Source organism: Primulina eburnea, chromosome 9 (genome assembly GCF_022965805.1).
Source record: "Primulina eburnea isolate SZY01 chromosome 9, ASM2296580v1, whole genome shotgun sequence".
NCBI lineage: Eukaryota > Viridiplantae > Streptophyta > Magnoliopsida > Lamiales > Gesneriaceae > Primulina > Primulina eburnea.
Window position 1 is genome coordinate 577,319 of NC_133109.1, and position 6,691 is coordinate 584,009.

Below are 6,691 nucleotides of genomic sequence, written 5' to 3' on the forward strand. Positions count from 1 at the left end.
AGCTCAAGGCTTCAGACAAGAAGAAGGCATAGACTTTGATGAGAATTATGCACCAGTAGCAAGGCTCGAAGCAATCAGAATATTCTTAGCCTTTGCTGCTTTCAAGAATTTCAAAGTATATCAAATGGATGTGAAAAGTGCTTTTCTAAATGGTCTTTTACAAGAAGAAGTATACGTCGAACAACCTCCAGGTTTTATCGATCACTTTTCTCCGCATCATGTATTTAAATTACACAAAACATTATATGGTCTAAAACAGGCACCTAGAGCTTGGTATGACACTCTATCACAATTTCTCATTGATCATGATTTTACCATCGGAGCAGTAGATAAAACTTTATTTACTTTAGTCAAAGAAAAGCACATTCTTTTAGTACAGATCTATGTTGATGATATTATTTTTGGGTAACCTAACCCCAAATTATGTGCAAAGTTTGGAAAATTGATACAGGATAAATTTGAAATGAGTATAATGAAAGAATTAACATTCTTCCTAGGATTACAGATTAAGCAATCAGAGACTGGAATCTTTATAAATCAAGCCAAGTACACCAAGGAGCTTCTGAAAAAGTTCGGAATGGAAGCATGCTCTGCTGCTTCTACTCCAATGAGCTCATCTATTAAGCTTGATAAAGATGAAAGTGGTATTCCAGTAGAGGTAACTCAGTATCGAGGTCTTATTGGTTCCTTATTATATTTAACTGCCAGTAGACCAGATATCATGTTTGCTGTTTGCATTTGTGCTAGATTTCAATCTAACCCCAAAGAATCTCATTATATTGCTGCTAAACGTATTTTGAAGTACTTGAAAGGAACTCAAAACGTCGGCTTATGGTATCCCAATGATTCATCGTTAAATCTTATTGGATATTCAGATGCTGATTATGCAGGTTGCAAACTAGACCAAAAAAGCACAAGTGGTTTTTGTCAATTTCTTGGTGATAGGCTGATATCCTGGTTTAGCAAGAAACAGACTTCCATAGCCACATCTACTGCAGAAGCAGAATATCTGGCTGCTGGAAGCTGCTGCCAGATACTGTGGATTCAACAACAGTTAAGAGACTATGGGATTCAAGCCTCCGAATCACCTATATTCTGTGACAATACCAGTGCAATTGCAATCACACAAAATCCAGTACTTCATTCCAGAACGAAGCACATAGACATCAGACATCACTTTATTAGAGATCATGTGCAGAAGAAGAACATTCGTCTGGAATATGTTTCTACTGATCAACAAACAGCAGATATCTTCACAAAACCCTTACCAGAAAATAAGTTTTCTTACTTTCGTAATTCTCTTGGTTTGATAGATTTAACTTGATTATTGTCTGTTAACTTAGTTAAATTTTATTCTTACTTGATTGCTATCGCATTGAACTAACAGTAAGATATTTGCAGAAAAGCAGAAGAGGAAAGTCAGATACGTTAACTAGAATTTTATTAGAAACCATTTCAGTACATTACACGATGCAAAAGTAAAAACAGTAGATCTTCTATGCTATTTAACCAGTAGCGTTACATGTAGCGTTTGTCTTCTGTAATAGGAGCTCTCTGATATTTGCTTGCAAAGTACTTCAACAGGAAAAAGATGGTCTTATTCGAAGAGAAAGGCCTAGAAAGAATCTAGCAAGCTTAGGTCTTGCCAGCACTAATGTAATTTTTAGATGCCTTACAGGGCATCAGAGAGGATTTCAGCATCATCAATCCACCAACACTCTCTTATTGCATTAGCATGATTCTGGAAGAAATCGATGCTACATTTCAAACTCAATCGAAGCAAAAGATCTGCATAACTGTGGAAACTACAACTCCAGGAGTGTATTTCAAGGATCATTACGAAATATATGATACTCTCAAACTTCTCTCTGGACAATTTTACTTCATCTCCTGAATCAAACTCTAACTTTCTTTTTACTTGAGTTTTCATTGTTGTTGTTTAACTTCGTTCAAGCTTTGCAAGTATTTATAGAGGGAACAAAGACTCTTGTGAATCGCAAGATTGCGACTGTTCATTTTCAACAGCTCAGATTGAGAGATGGCCAAGAGTCACTTGTCGCAATTATGACCACTTATTAATTGCATTTACCGAGGGGGAACAGTATCTTAGTCAGACTAAGAGTTTGACACCTTTTCAGAAAACAGATAGGATGTTTGTCTTTTCGATAAAACTACAAGTCTGCTGGTTTTGACAAAGTGCTCGCATATCTCAGCACCCTGAAACTTCCAGCAGACGTTATCATAAAATGACAAATCCTTTTCTGAATTCTTTTAGTAACCGTCTGGACAGCCCGCTCTTTTTCAAAATTTTCAAAATCATTCGTCTTTCTGACAGTTTCTGAAAAACTTTTCAAACACTCAACCAAGAACATACTGACACGTGTTTTATGTTTATTTGACGGTTGTATATCTATTTCATATTTCACATTTTCACCTTTACTGTTTCATAACTATCGATATTCAGCTACTGCTTTCTCTATATCATCAACTAACTACTGCAAATTTTTCTGATCTCATCTGCATACAGAAATGGCTGGAGCATACACTCTTAACGCTTATCAAGTTAACTTTGCTTCCGTTCTCAACATCAAGGATGAGAATCTCTTGAAAATGTTTCAGGATATTGAGAAATCGGGACTCCGGAAATTCCTGGAAGCACCAGCAGTTATCTACAAAAATGCTCTCCTGGAATTTTACGCTAAAGCAACAATGCTTGAAGGAAGGATTGTTCATACTCAAGGAGATGCTTCTATCTCCATTGATGCCGCACATCTAGGAGCAACCTTCCTCCTTCCACTTTCGGGTATGTCTGAACTCTTTGATATTTCCAAGACAGATATGTCTGTTGCTGTCAGCTCTTTCTCATCATCTGGAGAAGAAGTGTCTCCTTCCTGTCACAAGAAACTGCTCAAAATAGAGTATCAGATTCTGGCCGATATTGTGGCTAAAGCTATTTTGATCAAGGCTGGCACCTTCGACAAGTTGACGAAGGAGAAAGTTCAAGTAATGACTGCCATCTCTAAGGGGATTAAGGTGTACTGGAGTCATTTTATTTTCAGAATTATGAAGGATATGGTTATTCGGAAGAGTTCTGGTTTCGCGGTTCAGATCAGTGTTTTGCTCAAGGATGCTGGTTTCGCATCTACCAGTAATCTCGATGCTACCCCCGTTACCATGATTGATGCAGCAAATGTATTGGCTCTAAGGCCTAAGCCAACCGTGGCGGAGTTTGTTGCAATGAAGAAGGAAATTGGGGAAACTGCTTCTGAGGCTCCCAAAACTCAAAAGAAAATTTCAAAGAAACGATTGATTATTTCGACGGATTCCGATAAAACAGCATCAGAAGAGTCTGCTGCTGCTGTTCGACCAGCAGTGCCAACCCCAGCCAAGAAGAAACCGCGCACCATTCTTAAGATCAAAAAGACATCAGAACTGTCTGAAATTGAGAAAGTACCTATTCGTCAGGTCTTTCCAGAAGCGGTTCCTTCTGCTCGATCAACTGCTTCTCCGACTGCACACGCTACTGCGTCTGTTTCAGCACCTTCTATTGCTACTGCTTTTAAGCCAACATCTGGAATCGTTCTTCGGGAACCAGCAAGCGGGTCTTCTGCTTTCCGACCTATTGCGCCTATTTCATCTTCTGACAAAGGCAAAGGGAAAATGGTCGAAGAACCACCTACTTTTGGTCACAAGACCACTGTCACCACCGGCGTTGATCTTCATCTAGCCGAGATTGAGACCTCTGCAAACGATGACATGAATTTCTTTGATGAATGACATACTGTCCATTTGTTTCATTCTTTTGCTTACTTCAAAACAAAAGGGGCTTATGGCAAAATGATGAATGCGGAAAAGAGAATTTTTCAGCTGGCAAAAACAGAAAATGTCATCGAGGCCTTGCGCAGAAGGAACTTCATCCTCGATCAGCTGAAATGTCAGAAATTAGAATCAGTTCTGAAAGTTCTTCAATCGAATTTTGATCCTGCCGTTCCTACTGCTGTTCAGGATCAAAATGTTATTTTGATTCTTTCTGACAGATTAAAGCAGATGAGTGAGCAACTTATGGCTCAAGAACAAGGCTTTGGAGAGCCTACTGTTTATCATGTTGGCCTTGTCCCGATCTTTCAACAGAATCAGACAGTTGAGGAAAGGACTACAGCCTCCCCAAAGGCTGCTGTTCTTAGTACTCCTGCATCTCCGACTAGGCCCATTCAGTCCTCATCACTATTGTCCGTGCATGAACTGGCTTCAGTTGAGGAAGTCATTGAATCAATTGTCCCTACTGTCTCTACCACGTTGGAAGCAGCACCGGCTATTTCTTTGCCCCCTTCTGGTTCTCCTACCCCAGAGCAACAATTAGCAGAACCAGATGCTACTTCTTTACTGCCGAATTTAGAGTTGTTTTCTGCTGCACATCAAGCAGAAATGAACATTCTTCTGGAACAGCCTTCTGCACCTTCTATTGAAGCATCTTCAGTTTCACAGGTTGTTACTGTCCCAATGGAAGAAGCTTTGGCCTCTGACTTGGCCATTCCTACTGAAGATATTACTCTTCCTCTGGTTGCTGTTGAACCTACTGTTTCTGCAATTCCAGCAGCGAGCCCCTGCTCCTTCTACTGCATTGATGGATGCTCCTCAAGTTTCTACTGCGTTGCCTGTCTCCCTCCCTGTTTTGACTGCGACGAATTCTCGTCTTTCTGAGATCAAACAACGCATTCTTGCACGAACTCCCTCCCCGGAATCAGATGCTTTTGACCTGGAACATCAGATTCGGTTTCTACAAACCGAACTCAACAACGTCTCTGATTTAGTGAAACGTATATCTTGTGAAAACCTTGCGGAATTCAGTGGTGTTAAATCTTTCCGAGAGCGAATGGGGAAATACATCTATCTCACTAAGGAGACCACGAACAAGATGTATGCTGAAACCTCCGTTTTCAGACAAGCTATATCAAGGACTCACGGCACCATCATGCTTGCTCAAAATGATATACTCACTCGAATCACTGAGCATGATGATCTTTTTCGATCACTCTCTACTTCTGTGGAACTTTTGGATGCCAAGATTGACTCTCAAAATCAATCTATCACTACATTAGATAATCGCATCTCTTCTCAGACCCCGTATCTGGAGATGCTAACCGATGGCATTAAAAATATTTCCGGCAGACTGAATTATCTCTTTACTCATGTGGTGGCCGCTGATGCCAAAAAGGGGGAAGATAGAGGAGATCAAGCAGGAGTTAGGCAAACAGAAGATGAGGCTGAACCTTCTACTAGAAGAGATCAAGAACCTCAAAATGAAGAAATCATTTACATGGACATTGGAACCGATTGATTTGTTTACTTTAATGCGTTATTGACATTATCCGTTTTGATTAAATGATTATCTGTTTTACTTAACGACTTTCTACTGTTTAGGTTTTGGCATCACCACAAAGGGGGAAATTGTTAGACATGAATTTTATTGTGGCGATGATAACTAAAACCAGTAGACCAGCAGACCAGAACAACAGTATAACTTATCAGTAGCTGCTGTTCTAGTTAAACTAAACCAGTAGAAAAGGGATAACAATTCAAAAACAGTAGAGAACGTTTTCTAACGTTGCTATCTTAATTGTTACCGTCAAAGAGTTCCTAGTACTAGTATTAATTGCAGCATTAAATACTATACGGAGTCATTTAATGCATATTACCCAATTAAGTATAAAACAAGACTGATTGTTTTATAGCTTTTCTGCAGGAACTTGTTTCGGTAATAAAGCTGATTGTATCAGTTATCTGAAGACTTCTCTGATTGTGAACGTTGAACTCAGTCGATTATATATACTTGGATCAAATCCTTGTTCGACACGACACTTCGCATAATATCATTTTCAAGGAACAAAGCTACTCTCTTATCAGACGAATATCAGAATTCCTTGAGCATTCTAAAAGTTCAACATAAAGAAAAGTAGCACACGCTTCATAGCTTATATCTGATCTTTTGTAGATCATCTTGTGCTACTAATTCTTACACTCTTCACGATCTTTACTGCACTTATACTTTATCAGAAGAGTCTGTAATCTGAAAAGAGTCTTTTCAGAACTTTGTGTTTCGCATTCTTGTGAGTTGATAAACTAAGAGTTTCAGTAGGCTGAGGTGTAAGTCCTTCTGAAGTGGGTGTGTACAAGTGTTGTACTGTAATATCCAAAGTCTTTTAGTTATACCTTCTGGAAACAGAAGAAGGGGAGACGTAGAAGAGTTTATCTTCGAACTTCCATAAACAACTGCTGCCTACTGTTTTATTGTTTTTCAACTACTTCATCAGATTATTTCCGCACGTTTTATTGTAATCAGGTGAAAGTATTCGCACAAGATCAACTACTATCCTTAACAGGATTTTAGTACCTCATCAGAACGAAAAACGAGTAGAGTTTATTCACCCCCCCTCTAAACTCAACTTCGATCCTCAACAATGTTCTATTTGCTTGTGCAACTTTGAATCATGTTCCTTTGAAGAGTTGCTGCTAGATGTCCTCTTTATAGTAATTGTTAGCTCCATCATAACTTGTAGGATAATTGAATATTCTTTCCATTTTGAGATAGTGACATAAATAAAGATCTTTATCGGGACTGGAGCAATACATGGTTTACTTGTAGCGGTGCAAAACTATTGAATGTCCTGAGCCGACCTGAGAATGTTCTTCA